Source organism: Balaenoptera ricei, chromosome 13 (genome assembly GCF_028023285.1).
Source record: "Balaenoptera ricei isolate mBalRic1 chromosome 13, mBalRic1.hap2, whole genome shotgun sequence".
Classification (NCBI taxonomy): domain Eukaryota; kingdom Metazoa; phylum Chordata; class Mammalia; order Artiodactyla; family Balaenopteridae; genus Balaenoptera; species Balaenoptera ricei.
The window spans coordinates 53,729,761-53,747,922 of NC_082651.1; the positions used below are offsets into that span (position 1 = coordinate 53,729,761).

Below are 18,162 nucleotides of genomic sequence, written 5' to 3' on the forward strand. Positions count from 1 at the left end.
GACTATACAATGCGCATTCTGGGCATGGATGCGGAGTTCAAGTTCACAGGAGGAAGCGCCAGCCTCCTCTCAAGGCCAGTCCCCGACACGGACGTCCCTGCTGCTTTGGGGTCCCCTCCCAGGGCTGCGATGAAAAGTGCTCAACACGAGTTTCCGGGGACAAACCGCTACCCAGAGTCCTGAACCCGAGCCAAGACTGGGCTTGGGGCGGCCATGGCGGAGGACCGTGAGAGCGGAGGCAGGGGCGGGGCAGCGGCGGGGCAGCGCGGCCCACCGCCCGCCTGTCCCCGCTCGCCGGCCCAGGACACCCCCACGCCCGGCCGGCCCAAACCACCCGAAGCTCGCCAGCGTCTGGAGACTCACTTTCCGACTCAAGCTCCCTTTAGACCGACGAAAAGAGAAACCCAATCTCCTTCCCCGCCTCACTCCTCCGCCCCGCCCTCTGGGCGAACGGGAGTTGAAGGGACGCCAGGTTCACGCACTGAGTTAGAAAAAAGCCAAGACCAACCGCGAAAGCAGGGACCGCTGCCCGTCCGGGGCTGGGGCGCGGCCCGGAGGCCCCGGCGTCTCTCTCTCCGACCGCAGCTCCTCCCCGGGCTGGGGCGCCACGCAGGCCGGGCAGGCGGAGCGCGGAGCGCGGGGCGCGGAAGTGTGGGGTCCCGACGCGACCTCCAGGACCCGGGGAAGAGAGAAGGTTAACCAGGCCCTCCGCGTCCTCGCCGCCAGACCGCGCGACGTCTCCCGCCAGCTTCGCAGGGCCGGGCGGGGCCGCGGGCCTCCAATCCCGCGGGGAGGCGGGCCCGGAGCCGGCGCGGCCCGCGGAAGGGGCCAAACTAACTTCTTGCACCTGCGCCCGCGGCGCAGCGCGCGCTCGACACGGCTCGATCTGGGCGTAGACTCCGGCCCGGGGCCCACGGAGCCTCGCCTGGGCCGCGGCCAGCGTTCTCCTTCAGGCGGCCTGTCAGCGCTCGGAGACGCAGAGACAAAGAGGCGGCGGCGGGTCTACACCATCAGATCAGTTTGGTGTGCATTTGTGTAGAAGGAATTTCAGGTCTCTTGTACCATGATCTCGGTACCTAGAGTTTCCAAGTCAATGGGCCGGTCCTTACTGAGCATTTACCCGGGCAGCCGGTCACACTGGCCAGGCTTCTAGAGCAAGAAGCCTGTTGTGAGCAGGAAGGCCTATAACACAGCGTTTAAGTTCTCAGAGGCATATTGGCTCAAGATCCATTTACTAGTTGGATAATCTTGACTAAACGTAATTACTTTACAAAACTTTCCTTTTTTTTTTTGGTCTGTGAAATGGAAATAACCCTAGTTATTCAGGTTAAGAAGGTTTGTTAAAGAAAAAATTATTCCGACCTTTCTTAAAATGGTAAGGAAGACTATTCAAAACTCTTGAAATAGGAGAAAGAGCTATGCTAAATTCCAAATACAGCAAAGAAAAGCGGGAATTTATAGCCGAGGACCTGGGTGGGGGGTCAGTGGATGGAAAATTACTAAGAGGAAATATCAGGGGTGAGGAGAGGATTCTGGTTAGATGGTGCTAACAGAATTCTTGCTGAAGACGGGCCAAGGTGATCAGACATCACCTGGGGGGTGGTGGAGGTTGAGGAACTGGATTAGATATGGGGAATGGAGAGATTCTGGCTAAACTTAGCAGGATGTTTGCTAAAATTGGACAGTATAGAGAGAACATGGAAGTCCAAAAGTCAAGGCCTATTTGAGGAAGAGTTCAGGGGAACCTAAGTAGAGTTTGGTCAAGGAGCCTAAGTAGAGTTTGTCAGGTTATTGGTTATAAGACTATGATGATAATTAAGTGAAAGAAATAAGTAGTTTTCTAACATATAATAAGGACTCATAGTTAGCTTATAATATTTTAGGTTAGGCAAAACAAATGCTCAGAAAGCAATTCTTAAACAATACATCAACATCTTATGTGGGAAGTCAGTAATTGCTTGGGATGCAAATACTGGAAGTCAAAATCCTTCAATGACTTTGATGGAATAGGGTTTTAAGACTTCCTACATCTATCAAACTGTCACCAGATGAAAGGTGGCATGAGAAGACACTTTTTAAAAATCTCTCATGTGGATAAAAAAGCATTTTTAAAGAAACTCAATAGTCTATACATAGGATAATCATGCCCCTTAAGATAGTCACTCACTAATATAACAACATCCATTCTTATTTCTATAAGATATGTATGTAACAGATGCTGGCGTTTGCCTGTCCAAACGTTTATATGGGCATTAAATCTCCCATTCCAAATTTGTTCAGGTTCCTACCCACTCCCCAGGTTACTATCTTTGGGAAGATGCAACAACAGCACCAGGCACAACAGATTACTCTTAAGGGGTCATACATAGCTCCTCTGTTTCATACCTATATATACCTAGTATGTTAGTATCATAGCCCTTTTCCACTGCTATAATAGAATACCACAGACCAGGTGGTTTATAAACAATAGAGATGTATTCCCCACAGTCCTGAGTCTGGCCAAGTTCATGACTCAGTCACATCCCAAAGGCCCCTGCCTCCAAATACCATCACCTTGGGGATTACGTTTCAACATACAAATTTTAGGAGGACACAAACATTTAGTTCATAGCAGTTCGTAAATCCTGTTAGCTCAGCCTTCAAAATATATCCAGAATCCATCATTTCCTACCACTCCTACTTCTATCTTTCTGGTCCAAACCACCATGTCTTTCCTGGATACTGGTAGTACCATCCTAAAAGCTATCCTATTTCTCACCCTTCTACCCCTTCAGTATATTCACAACAAACAGCCACATGATCTTTCTAAAAGCTTAGATCATTCCTCTGCTCAAAACTCTTCAGTGACATTCTAATTCACTCATTGTCAGCCAGTCCTCACTATGACCTAAAACAGTGTTTTTCAACCTTGGTACTATTGACATTTGGGCCAGATAATTCCTTGTTGACAAAGGGGAGGATAGTCAAAAGTGGATTCTCCTGTGCATTATAGGTTATTTATCAACACCCTGGGCCTCTGTAGTACTACAGGTTGTGACAACCAAAAATGTCCCCCAGACATTACCAAAATTTGTAAATTTTGCCAAAATTGCTGCTGGTTGAGAATGACTTACCTACAATGATCTACATGTTTCTGTACCTCCCCCATTTCCTGTTACTTTCTGCAACCACTGTGGCCTCCCTGCTGTTCTCAGGACTATTGCACTTTTCATTCTGTCTGGACCACTCTTCAATCTGATATCTGTATGGCCCACTTTATCACCTTCTTCAGGTCTCCTATGCAAAAGTCAACTCCGTGAGCCCTTTCCTAATCTATCTAAAATTTCAACCTACCCACAACACTTCATAGTCCCTTTTCCTTTTTCCCTCCCAGTGCTTAATACTGTACAACAACATATTATACCGGTTACTTATTTATTTTGAAAATAGACGAATAGTATTCTTCAGTAAATTGTATGCTCCATAAAAGCAGGCAACAATTTTTACTCTTCTCATCACTACTGTACTCCTAGCCCCTAGAATGCATATAGAAAACATGCCACTTTCTTGTTAAAAGAATAAATGAATAATGGTGGTCCCATTCCCCTTTCCACTGATTGATTTAGACAGGAAGCATGTATGAAGTGTAGGTAATAAGAGATGAATAAAAGTTTCCTGTACACTTCTATGAAGAGATGGTCTCTCCTGCATGTCATGCCGAATGTGATACCTGGAATTTTTGCAGTCATCTGTGACCCTGGGTATAGAACAAAGTACAAATCTAACACACTAGAAATTGCAGAACATTCAACAAATGAGGTTAGAACACTTAGAACATCTATCTGTCATCTATCTATCTATCACATCTATTATAGAAAGAAAGAAAAAGGAAAGAAAGAAAGAGAGGAAAAAAGAAAATAACCTCAACCCTTAATTTATACCCCACATAAAAATTAACTTGAAATTGATCATAAACCTAAATCTAAATACAAGAGTTAAAACTATAAAACTTTTGGAAGAAAACCTGGGAGAAAGATTTTATGATCTTGGATTTGGTAAATCTTTGTAATCTTTGAATTTGTGCGATTAGACTGTACCCGGGGGGGGAAAAAAGCTGAAAACCTAAATGAAGAAACTGATAAATTAACTTAATAAAAATTAAAAATTTTGCTCTTCACAAAGCACTAAGATACCCAGTTTTAGTAAGTATGTGGAGTAACTGGAACTCTCTTACACTGGTAGTAGGGATCCAAAATAGTACAGCTATTTTGGAAAACAGTTTTTCAGTTTTTTTGTAATGTTAAACATATAATTAGCGTATGACCCAGCATTCATGTTCCTAAGTATTTACCCAAGAGAAATGTAAACCTCTATCTACACAACGACTTGTATGTGAGCGTTTATAACAACTTCCTATGTAATAGTCAACAACTGGAAACAACTCAAATTCCCATCAACTAGTGAATGGGTATACAAATTGTGGTATGCAGTATATCTCCTACACAATGGACTATCACTCAGCAATAAAAAGGAACAAACTATTGATATAAGCAACAACCTGGATGGATCTCAAAAACATGATGCTTTGTGAAGGAGAGAAGATGCAAAAGAGTACATACTGTATAATTCCATTGAAATTGGCAGGGCCTAGGTTGGGGGGATGGGATTGACTGCAAAGGGGCTAACGGAACTTTTTGGAATGATAGAGGTGTTTAATTTCTTGATTGTGGTAGTGATTATATGATTATACATTTGTCAAAATTCATTTAATTGTACACTTAAAATTCATGAATTTTTTTTTGTAAGTTATGCTTCAATAAAACTGACTTAAAAGAATGACTGAAGAGAAAGATAGGAAGAACCTGAGTCCTTGAGACCATTATTATTCACTCAGCTAACCTTGAAGCCACCATACCTTTCATATTCATGCATGAGGTATCAAGTACCCTTGTTGTTTAAGCCACTTAGCATTGGTTTTTATGTTTCTCATAGCCAAAATCTTCCTAACAGATAAAATAGAGTTTCAGGCGCTAATGAAATTAAAATGTTAATAAATTTGTACTAAATAAAAATGAGAACAGAAGTGCAGGTAAACCTGTATTGAGAAGATGAGGGGTTTTTTAAGTGTTGGAATTTAATGCAGAATTTTATAATTCCGAGCATATTGCTGTGTGTATGTTTCAAGATGAAAACTGACAGAATATAGAAATACAAATTTTGGAACTAGTGAAAGAACATCTTCTGAATGAACATGATGAGAAACAAGAAAGAAAAAAGAATCTAGGCATGAAAGCACTGAAGTATGAGTCATCAGAAGAAAAAAAATAGGAAAACAAGGTTTTCAGACAACGCTATTTTGATAGATCTCACAGACTATGAATGATTCACCACAAACACACACAAACAAAAGGACTTTCTTGGAGGGGTTCCAACTTGTAGGTATGGCATGGGTTCTGCTTTTCAAAGAACCAGGTGCTGTAGAAATGCTTACACTGGTTCAAAGAAAGAAGAAAAACCTAACCATTTAGAGAACTTGCTTTACAAGGCCAAGATCATTTCAAATCAATTAAAGTGTTAAAGATGTTGCATAGACAAAACATTTAGAAAAATCCAATCTTTGTTACTTAATGTGAGAAAAGGAGATCAATTCACTGGAAACATTTTGCCTGCCAAAGAAGCTAGTTTTGTTTTATAAAAATCAGGAGGCCATTTGCACTCATAAATGCGCAATCCCTGGAGAGCTAAGCAGTTACTGACACAGAAATTTTGAAAATAATATTATTCAGATAAATGGAATCTCAAAGCTATCAGATAAATAATCAGACCAAATAGCTATGCTCTTTGCATTCTTCACATACAAGACCATTACAAAGTGTGAACTTGTTTGTCCAAAAGACATAATTCTTGATTGTCCATATAAATGAAAGACAATGATACAAAAAAATTTCTTTGTCATTTGTCAATATGTCAACGACTCCATAAAATATTTTCCAAAGATATTATTCAGTAGAGCTCCGCTGCTAAACAATTGGAAGTAAATATGTATTGAATTATCTCTCAAACAATTGAATGTGGTAAAACCTAAAATTGGTTAGTCAGAAGTGGTGCTAGTCCTACTGTATCCATTCCCCTAATACATGCATCATAAAAGGTTAATTAATCATAAGACTATATTCACCCTTTACATCCTCTTTCTCCCCAACTAACACGCCTGCAATAATCAAAACTATGAACTGGAAAAGGAGGAAGGAAACTTGCTGAATGATTTTTAAGCAGAAGCTGTGCTTTCAATAATAAAGTTGATGATATGTTCAAAGCAGAGGTAAGAACAGTATTCCCGGGCTTCCCTGGTGGTGCAGTGGTTGAGAGTCTGCCTGCCAATGCAGGGGACACGGGTTCGAGCCCTGGTCTGGGAAGATCCCACATGCCGCGGAGCGACTAGGCCCGTGAGCCACAATTGCTGAGCCTGCGCGTCTGGAGCCTGTGCTCCGCAACGAGAGAGGCGGCGATAGTGAGAGGCCCGCGCACCGCGATGAAGAGTGGCCGCCGCTTGCCGCGACTAGAGAAAGCCCTAGCACAGAAACGAAGACCCAACATAGTAATCAATCAATCAATCAATAAATAAATCTTTAAAAAAAACAAAAAACCCCAGTATTCCCATGTGTCCTGTAGGCCACGCTTTTAGGCTTTCCTTTCCTGCGTTTGCAGCACCACTATCTTTCAGTTTTTATTCTAAGGTCCTATAGGCCTTGATCTCAGGTCACCTGAGATAAAATTATGGAGGATCTTAAATGCTTGATAAGGAGTTTGGGTTTGACATTACAGATCTGTGCTGTCCAGTACAGTAGCTACAAACCACTTGGGACCATTTCCATTTCAATTAATTGAAATTAAGCGCAATTAAAAATTCAGTACCTTAGTTCCATGAGCCATGTTTCAAATGCCCGATAGCCACATGTAGCTAGTAGCTACCCTAATGGATAAAACAGGTTATAGAATATTTCCATGACCACAGAAAGTTTTGTTGGACAGAACTACTACAAACAATGGAGGATCACTGGAAGCTTGAGCAGGAGGCTGACACTAACCGCTCATGTGTGGCAGCCACACAGAATATAGAGGGGTGTGTATGCGAAAGGGCTATTCCTCAGCCAATGCCATATTCTTTTGATTACAGTAATTTTATAATAGAAGTATAGAATAGAATTAAATAAATAGAATTAAATAAATAGAATTTATTTTTATATTGTCTTGGATATTTTCATATCATATATACATATTTTGTATTAATTTTATTTGTATAAACATAGAAAATGATGTGGAAGATAGACATCATCCTGATACTGATTACACTGGGTTCTCTCAGGATGTGGAATAGGAAAGGTGGGAGTAGATTAATATTTTATTTTAGACCTCTGAAACGTTTTACTTACTATGACAAAGAAAAATGCATGAGTATTATCTCTATAAAATGAAACTAATGATATACTCATTGCCTCATCACATTTGTTCTTGAAAAAAAAGTCCTCAGGGAAGATAATTAGGTACCCAGTTGAATGTGGATACTTTATAGTTTAACGAGATATATATTCTTTTTTTCAATATAAAGGGTCCAAAATAATATTATTATATCAAATAGACTCCCTTTCTTAGTGGAAAATAAAATACAATGTTGCTTATATTCTACTTTCTGTAAATGAACTCTATTACTTGAAAAAAAATCAGATAATTGGGGTCACTTCAGGAAACAATTGGATAAAATTAATGATATATCGTGTTGGTGTCATTTCTGGAAAGACCATGCTGTATTTAGCTGTCTCAAGCACATAAGAGATAAATTATTCTCATTCAAGTATGTTTAAGAGGATATTTACAAGCCACTCTTATGAAGTCATTCTAATGGATTACAGCCACAACTAGTTGTAGAAGTTCTTCTTTCCAAGATTATCCTCCAATAATACCGTTCAAAAGAACAACTCTATTTGAGAATAATGTTCTCATTTTATGTCTGAATGTTACCCACACCTTAGTGTTTCATATTCGCACACATATGTGGTTGGGTTTCATCTGATGCCACTTGAATTCACTTATAAAATGGAGGAAATCTAGCACTCTTTCATACGTCGTGGAGCTTTCTCTTTTCTCTTCTTCCAAGTTATGAAGAAGAAGGCTACAAAACTCCATTCCCTAGAAGTGAAGTTAGTAATGCTGAATTGATTTGATAGGGGTGATGAACGTTCAAATGCCAATATACTGGAGTGATGCAACAGAGTGAAGTATTCATGACAGTGCTCATTCATTTCACAAGGTACTCAATCAACTATGAAATGCAAATGTTACTAGAGTCATGAAATTCTTCCTCTGAGGCTATCGGGACAATCTATTACAGGATATTTCATGCTATGTGGATACTCGTGAGTTTTTAATATACATAGTAATTTCCTAGAATGCAGTTCCTACCCATAACAAAAATAAACTGATAAATAGACAACAGACAAGATAGAGGGTAAGGAAATCATAGTTTGGTGAAGAAATCACTGGCAGCTTTTGGGCAAGATAATAACAAGGGCAGACTTTTATCTCCCTGCTTTCATATTCCAATTGCAATGCCTAATAAAATATTTTTTTAAATGGGAAAGAGGAAAAAATTTCACATTAGCACCAGAAAGTAAAGATGAATACTGGCCATATGCAAGAAACCTTGATGCATTTCTTTTAAAAGTATCAATAATATAGACATACATAGAATTGTTTTGAAGGAAGGCATGCAGTGCCAATGTCAAACATCCTCTTTTAAAAGGGTAATATATTCATAATGCAGTAGAGAAAACACTGGCGAATTAATACCACCACCCTCTGAAATTCAGAAGTATTAGGGTTAAACTTGAAATCCAGGCATTGCATCCTCAGGAGCATAACCTCACATATACGGACCAAAACATTTGGACCATATCAAGGGCACCACAAGGCCTCATAGAGCAATGAGCTGGCAACATTGCATCTTGTTCCCCACACCAAGAAAGAATCACTAAGTGTTTAGAATAGTGCCCAGTGCAAATATTTTGAATGAATAAATGAAGTTTAAAAATTAAAACAAACCTGCAACCTGGCATGAGCCTTCATTTAGCACAGACTTGGGGACTGAAAAACAAAGATGAGAGGTGATGGTCATGCTCTGAAGCTAAGACAGATTAATGAAATAGAACAGAGGATGAAATGCAATGGCCAGAAATCACCATGGAGAAGCCAGAAACAGCAATTCAGATTCATTCACTTACTCAAATGTTACTTGATCTTGGCTCTGGAGATAGACTGTAACGAAAGACATAGTCTTTGCCTTCTTAAAACGTATAGCTTTTTAGAGGGGACAGACATTAAATAATCACTGAGAAAATTTATAGGATTCTATTAGAAGCTGTAACAGGAGGAACTAATTTTAACTGGCAGGCAAGGTCATGGGAAACCTTTGAGGGAATGACACTTAAAATGAAATCTGAAGGATGAAGAGCTGTTAGGAGGCAGAAGGGGTGGGGAGGAAAAACATTTCATGGAGGAAAGGATTTATGCAAAGTCCTGAGGTAGGAAGAAACTTGATGTATTTAAGGCCTCAAAAGGATGATGGTGAGAGATGACAGCAGCAGATGATCCTGGCGAGGTAGGCACAGGAGAGATAACACTGAAGTCTGTGAGCTTAAAGTTTTTTGTCTTTCCCCGAAGTGAAATGAGGAACCACTGAAGAATTTAAACAAGGGAGTGACATGATACTATCTACATTTTAAGATTACTCTTGCTGCTGAGTAATCATTCTCTAAATGATTCATAGTGGGAAATGGCAAGTAGTTATTAAAACTTGTAAGCACTTATGGAGGTGGTGGCAGTGGTGGCGGTGGCCGAGGAGGATTCCCCAGCGGCGGCGGTGGCGGTGGAGGACAGCAGCGAACAGGGGACTGGAAGTGTCCTAATCCTACGTGTGAGAACATGAACTCCTCTTGGAGGAATGAATGCAACCAAGGCCACTAAACCAGACAGCCCAGGAGGGGGACCAGGAGGCTCTCATATGGGGGGTAACTATGGAGATGATTGTTGTGGTGGCAGAGGAGGCTATGATCGGGGCGGCTACCGAGGCCGAGGCGCGGACCGTGGGGGCTTCTGAGGGGGCCGGGGTGGTGGGGACAGAGGTGGCTTTGGCCCTGGCAAGATGGACTCCAGGGGTGAGCACAGACAGGATCGCAGGGAGAGGCCATATTAGCCTGGCTCCTGAAGTTCTGGAGCAGCTTTCTTCCTGTACCCAGTGTTACCCTCATTATTTTGTAACCTTCCAACTCCTGATCACCCATGGGTTTTTTGTGTCGGACTGTGTAATTGTAACCATATCTCTGGTTCCCATTAAAAACCATCATTTTAGTTAAATTTTCTTCCTCTTCCCCCTCTTCACTCTCCTGGAGCGTTGATGTCCAGGTCAAGAATGTGGGGAGTTTTCCTCTTTCAGATCAACCTGCCTTGTGGGAACTGGAATAATTTGTTTGTTCCCGCTTAGCAGGAACTGGAATAAAGTGTTTGATACTTGTTTCAGGGGAAAAAAAAAAAAAAACTTGTAAGCACTTACTTAGACTTCAGAAATTATTTGGGAAACAACTACATTATCTTCACTCGCATTAGATGGGAGCCTGAGTTACTTTATTTCTATGATAGAGGAAAGAGTTATTTCAAAAACCTTGAGATTTGGGAAGACATCAGAGTTACACTATTAGATTTTAACTTTTTCGATTTATCACTTGATCTAGACTGGAGAGATACTAGTGAGAAAATCATATCCATTTCGATTTAGCCATAAGACAAGACTAGGAAAGCATAGATAGCCCTATGGATGACCAAACTGAGAAAAATTACCATACTTAAGGAAAAATCCTATAATTTACATTACATTCTTTATTAAAAAAATCAAAAATACCTTGCATAAAAAATAAAATTCCTACAATAAACAGAAAACCATTCTAACATTTTTTGATTCATATGTGCAATAAAATTAAACAAGACTTTTTTACTATGAAACTAATGACAGTATGCATTAATTTCCTATTACTGTTTAATACATTACCACAAAATTATGACTTAAACAATATAAATTTATTCTCTCACAGAGCTGGAGGTTAGAAATTCTAAAATCAAGATGACAGTAGGGTGTGTTCCTCTGGACACTGTAAGAGAGAGTCCATTTCCTTAACTTTTTAGCTTCTACAGGCTGCCTACACACTTTGGCTTGCGGTCCCATGCTCTATCTTCAAAGCCAGCAGTATAGCATCTTCCAATATTTCTCTCTGGCTCTTACTCTCCTGATCTCTCTTATAAGGACCCTTGATAATACATTATCTGAGCTCACCCAGATAATCCAGGATGATGCTCCCTTCTCAAGATCCTTAACATAATCACATCTGCAAAGTATCTTTTGTCACATAAAGTAGCATTCATAGTTTCCAGGGATCAGAACATGGACATCTTTGGTGGGTGTTCAGCGGTGGTGTGACATTATTCTGACTACCACAAAGCATTCTAGAAAAAAATTCTCTTGGATCAAAGAGAAAAAAACAAATAACATAATTCTAAATTATAAACCAAAGATGAAAGTAACCCAATTTGTTACATCTGAAAAGGCAACATTAGTTATGTAGAAGATAAACTTATAAAAATCTTTTAGAATTCAAAAGAAAGGATAATAAACTTCAGAGATAAGGGAAAATATCCATAATATAGCAGGACAAAAATCTTCTTACCAGCAAAATTAAATGGGTCTCAAAGATTCTTCTCTAAGACACTAAATAAAAGAAGAAAAAGAATCGACCACAGAGCTGTAAATAAAATGATTGTGACTTAAGAATGCTAAACACAATCAAGTTATTCTTATGCATGATGACAAAAATAGAGATATCTTCAAATATGTAAAAGTCAGAACATATACTAGCAAACCTACTTGAATAAAGTGTCTAAAATCCTGGAGGAAATAAAACATTAAAATAAGTCAAAAGTAAGAAGACAGTTTCTTTTCTATCTATTCATAAACATACCACCACTAATGGAAGAGAATTTCATTTGCTGGACAACTTGAAGGGAAAATTGCTCCATAGAATTTAGAAAAATGTGAAGTTCTTACTTTTCCAAGAGTAAGAGAGAAGGAAGCAAGACAGAACATAAAAACCAGAGAGATGGTATGAAGCTGGATGTTGGATGAGGTAAGAGATCACTGTGGAGACATTGGTTGTAGAACTGACAAAAGATCATTCAAGAATGATGTCTACTGTTTCACTCAAAAGTTGTTTTGGTTGCTATGGTTTCAACTCCTCTTCTACCTTCCTCCCATTTTTTTGTCAGTGTGTTTGAGTGTGTAAATTGAAGAGTCCATGTCCATATCTGAGCAAATGTGACTCAAATCTGAAATGGCACATGAAGAAGCAATAGACCAGAGGTAGCCATGAGAATGCAAGCCCTTAAAAATCCATAGAAATTTTAGGAAACGACCTTGAGTTCATTTTGTCTAGATCTTGAAAGACTGGAAAGCACCTGTTTATCATCTGGATTGCATGTAAATTATGGAAATTACTGTTGGAAGATACTGGTGGTAAACACTGATGAACTGAAGTCTAAATAAGTATTTTAAATATAATTTTAAAATGTATTTTAAAGTTTTCTTTATTTGACCCCTCAACTTCAATAATTTTTTTTTCTCCACTCCTACTGAAGTCAACTGTTGAAGTCAAATCTACTGAAGTCAGTTACTCTGAAGGAAGGGAGGAAACTGGCAATCATACCCTTGGTCCCATCACCAAAAAATGCATCCCTTCCAATCTCAGGTCTCTTCCAACATTCTCCCAGTGCTCCTTCTAGCCCACTGGCTATTCCTTCTAAATCTACTTTGCTTAATCTGTCTCAGCTCAGGCTCTATTCAGGGCACAGACACTGATCACCTTTCATTCCCATCTAGTCCCAAAGTTTTAATGCAATGTACGTGTTGTGGACTCCAAAATTTATATTCTCAATTTTTTCAATTACCATTTGAAGTGACAAACACTCCAAACTTAGTGTCATAAAACAACAGCTATCTTACTAAGCTCACATACTCTGTGGGTCAGGAGCTTAGAGAGGTTACAGAGAGGACGGCTTGCCCCTGTTGGGATGATTTGCAGGCTGGGGGTTACTTGCAGCCTGAGGGCTAGCACCATCTGAAGGTTTGATCACTCAGGTGTGTGGACTAGAAAACAAGACCAATGACTCTAGAGCTCAAATAATGTTCAAAAAGGGCAAACAACAATGATAAGTACTGTGTGGGATGTTTCTTTCACAACATCAGAAAGCATTGTTAGCAGCCAGATGGGAATGTGCCTTCTTCATCCAGATACTCAAGAAAAGTCAATTGACTATGAAAGATAACAGTCAACAGTCAAAGATAACTGTAGACCAGGAGCTCAACAGAGCCTGGAACCAAAGTGGCCATTCTGATACAAAACCAAAAACAAACAAAAACTCCTAAGGACCTGGATATGACAAGGAAAGCAGCCTATGCATACCTTAGCCTAGCAAACTGAATAATTTAATCTGGTCATGAGAAAAGATTGTGGCTAAGAAAAGGAAATAGGGGAAGATCTTGCAAACTATGCCAGCCATACTACTAGCTCTTGGTTAAGTCTACATTTGGTTAGTATAGAATCACTTAACTTTCCCCTTAAATGTTAGTAAAAGTTTCCTTTGTAAACGTCAGTTTCTACTTGAATTGATGCAAAGCAAAAAGTTCCCATCTAAACAACATTAGAGAGGGCAATCAGACCTCTGAGAGTTTAAGTCCAATGGTGCCTGTGAGGAAATTGGTCTAAGACAAAATAATGGTGGAAGCTGGCCAAACAGGTAAAAGATATGGAAGGTGGAAGAAAATTGGAGATGCAAATTATGTAGATCACTTCATGCCGGGAGGTTTGTCTTTTATTTTTTCCCCTCAGATTGGTTTGTATTAGAAATAGAAAACAGTTAATCAGCTTCCATAGAGCTCTTTAGGCTTTTAAAGGAATTTATAAATAGACTTCTCAGCTAGCTTTTTTAGAGTTACTGGATGACTAAACTGCAATTAGATGTTTCATCTTCCAGAACGTCTACAGGTATTTTTCAAGAGAGATCAAATTGCTAAGTGTTTTAATGTAACTGTCAAGAGTTTCAAGAACCCAGAAACTATTCTATTGGATTACTTTTTGGAAAAAAACTGCTTCCTTTTTTGTATATTCCTAACTCTTGTTATAGAGCTATAGTAAATAGGAACTATGGACAAAACCAGGAAATAATGTTACCGGTTGTCACTCTTAAAGTGTCACCTCTCTCTGGCTGTACAAAGAACTAAATTGGGATCAATAGAAGTCCCAAGATGAAAACAATTTCCTGAATCCTAAAAATAGCTGGTGAGTCCAGGTGCAGTAGTCAGACAGTCTCCATCTAGATTAAAGATGTAGATTAAGAGCTTGTTTGAGCTCTATTTAGCAACAGACAGTCACTGTCTTCTTTACCAGGCAATTCTTCATTTGAAGCAAGCCCCAGACATGGTATTTTGCTCCTCCACCAGATAGAAGAATACTGTAGTGTTGTCACATTTTACTAGAACTATGTCATTTAACCAAATCAAATTCTTTTAAGACTTCTGTTTTAAAATATTCAAATCATGGAAATACAAGCACATCTCTGTTCAGAGGGCAGCATTTTTTTCTCTTTATTTATGTAACCATTCCTATTATCCTCTCTGACCTCCCATGTTGGATACTTATACTTTTATAAATTTCGTAGATGGAGCCAGTATTATTTTTCTAGTCTGAAACACTTATAAGAATATTCTGTCAATAATTCTATCTGTATTAGACTCAGTATTTATTTATATACATTGAATTGGATATACAAAAGTAATTTTTATTTATACAGTTGACTAACTCTACAATTGACTATTTTCTTAAACTCTGAGCCCCCATTTACACAGATGGCTACCAAATCCACCAATCCCTTTCAGACCCTTTCCACCACTCCTTCCATCACTACCACAAACATGAGACCCAAACAAAATTCATAATTTTGTTAAGTAGGGGAAGCCATGTCTCCGGTTGTTTAAGCGACTCCTTTGGATTTATATTCTGTCATCTTAGAGGTTATACCATCCATCATAGCTGTTGTTCTCACTCTGTAGAAGTTGTCTCACCACTACCCATTCCTGTTGCCTTTCCCTGGATGTAATTTGAATACTGTGGGATTTTATTTGTGTTCATGGATTTGGATGGAGAGGTGTTCTGTCTTTACATGATACCCTGGATTCTCACTGGCCTACAGTGAGGTTTTTTCTCATTCTGCTGCCTCACTGGGCATCCTGAATTGGTATCCTTAAATTTGGAATATAATGGGATAGAGGTTCTAGAAGATTAGGAAGGGAAAAGATTAAAAAGGGAAGGGCACCCTTAATTTGCATTAAATGGTACTATTATTTAACTTATTGCTACTTTTTTATATAGAAGTTTAAAACTATATAGGCATAGGTTAGCTAAAACTCACTAAAATTTGCAGATTCATATTTCTTCAGCAGTCAACAAAGAAAGATTTCCCTTTTGCCACCAGCCTATAAGAAAAATTATTAAATGGTCTTTTAGTCCATTAAGGTCAATATATTCTAAAAATTATGCAGAACCATATTCACTCTTCTAAAATGCTACACATGTCAATACTGACAGGCTTAATTCATGACCTCCAAATTATTTGAAAACCTACTTTTCACGGTTTCATATTTATAGGAAGAGTGTTGTGGATCTGTTGTCTTCAGGAGTCATATCAACTTCCCTTAGCTAAATATATAAAATGTTTTCATGCTACAGAAATTAATTACATAAATTACATATTAAACTGTCCCCCTCCCTCCCTCCCCACCCTTTTCTCTCTCACACACATGCCATTGGTCTCAATGGCAACACCCACTCTTAGGTAATAGACATTCCAATAATTCTCAGCAATGGAAAGATTTTCCATTATTCTCTCCGAAGGGAAAATGTGCTAGGCACATCTCCATGATGTAATGGAAGAAGTGAGACAGAGTACACTGAAAGAGGGAAGACCTGCAATAGCTGAAGTATTAAAATCCTCCAGCAGAGTCACATTTTATTTCATTTACACATAGTTTTACAGAACACTGTTTAATGCATGAAGAGGAGTCATCTATGCTGAAATCACAGGGAGCATTACAAACTGATGAATGCTTTGTACACCTTATGAATTAGATGATAAGGGAGTAGAAGTACGGCAGCAAAAATTAGATAAAGGAGGCACTACTTGGAAAAGCTAATACAGAAACCAGTGATCTGCAAAGGTCAGGTGAAAGGTTTTTGAGTTTCTCTAACAGAAGCTTACCTTTTCTAGAGAAGCCACCCAACTGGCATCCTTTCTCTGGTAAACAGAACCAACCTTGAAAAACACCAGGTTACAGCATTCCAAAATAGAAGGGCATCTTTAATCCAGCTAGAGAGATCATTCTGTCCCTGAAAAAAAAAGGTCATGCCAATATTCCTGGCTGTCCCTCAGCTCTGAGACAGGTAAGAAGATAAATCATGATGTATGCACGAGCAGAATTCACTTAACAGCCCTGAGCAATGAACACAGAGGTAGATAAAAGACTTAGAAATGGTCGAGATATAGCAAACATTTTAATTAAAAAATTAGCCTATGATTTTCTCCTTTTGTCTGATTCCTAAATTTGGGCTTTCTCTAAAATAGGTTTTTGAATTCTTGTTAGAAAGTCAAATGAAAGAAAGAAACCACAGTGAGAGCAACAGTAATGGCTTACCACATATTAAACTATTAATATGTCCCAGGTCCTGTTCTAATTGCTTTCTAGGTATTAACTCATTTAACAGTTAAAAAAAGAACAAAAATGAAATATGTATATTATTGTCCCTATTTTATAGTAGATAAACCTGAGGATCTGAGCAGTTTAGTTACTTGCTTACAATCACACAGCAGGGAAGAAGCAGAGACAGAATATGAACCCAGACGGTCTAGGTGCAGAACCTGTACTTTTAACCGCTCTGCTATACTTCATACAATGTTCAGTGTAACACGGGATTAAGGACAGAATGACTCAGTTAAGTAGTGGCCAAATGAGGTGTCCTTTGCCCAGAAGAGAAGCCTTACCACTAAGTCCTTCTGCCTTTATTCCACAAACTAACCCTTAGGCAGATAAAACAAGGTCCATCACCCACATTTACATTTAGTTTCCAGAGAAGGTTTTTTTCCTTTATTTTTGAAGCTCTATAGATAACCCTTATTTCCAAAATTATTGATCCTTCTCATGAAGTTGCTGTCACATTAAGCAACTAAATTCAGCACCCTCAGCATGCATTGTTACTCAAATATTACATAACACTTTAAGAGCTTAGTATTTTATGAGTCAGGTCTTTATGAGAGCATGAAAACCTTGATGTAAAATGTCTTTAAGGTATTTGGCCCTTATTTAGGTAATAGATTTGCTTCAACAGGATCAGTGGATAGGCTAGCTAGGAATAAATTTGGACAGGTTCAATTTTAGAAGAACAATTCCAAAATAAAATATCAAGAAGGCCATGATTCTCTTTTTGACCAAAAATAACCTTAGAACTGTTAAAGCCAATGGGAGTGTCTTCTCCATGGACCGACTGTTGAACATCATACATCCACTGAATTTATATTCCAACTAACAAGTGATATTACTATCAAGTGTTTTAATACTTCTAACAGAATGAAAAAATAAAACATGCACACACACACAAACTGCTACTAATTCCTGATTTATTCTGACTTCTAAGCCTGTTATTTCAACCTTTAAATTGGAAATATCTGTCCAGAACTCTAAAGCTATTCACAAGTGTGAATGGTGCTTGTCAAATCTGAGACCTACTCACACTGACCACACTTCCAGCTGAAATATACGTTCATTTCAGAAGCTGTTCCTGTGTCTCCCCATCTCTAGATTTTAAATATTTAAACTATTTCTTCCTAGCTAGTTATCTGTTCATCATTCAGCTGTGGGATTACAGACTTCCTTCCTTTTTCCAGAAAACCTCCATATGTCAACAGTTTGGTTGTTTACATCAACCTGAGCATGACCACTCCCCTCCAAAGCTTCCATATTGATCTTGCAGTAGTGTT

The 18,162-nt window shown here is 39.0% G+C and overlaps 1 protein-coding gene across 2 annotated transcripts in view; it reads right to left on the reverse strand.

The window, feature by feature from the left end:
* VRK2 (VRK serine/threonine kinase 2) overlaps nucleotides 1–814 on the reverse strand; it is an 89,695-nt gene extending 88,881 nt beyond the window's left edge. Inside the window, exon 1 of one of the 2 annotated variants that reach the window (XM_059943284.1) lies at nucleotides 509–814. The gene's annotated coding sequence lies outside the window, so the exon portion shown is untranslated. Of the gene's footprint in view, nucleotides 1–363; nucleotides 466–508 lie in introns of those variants that run through there. The other variant, XM_059943285.1, reaches the window with a different exon arrangement.
* Nucleotides 815–18,162: the final 17,348 nt, after the last annotated feature.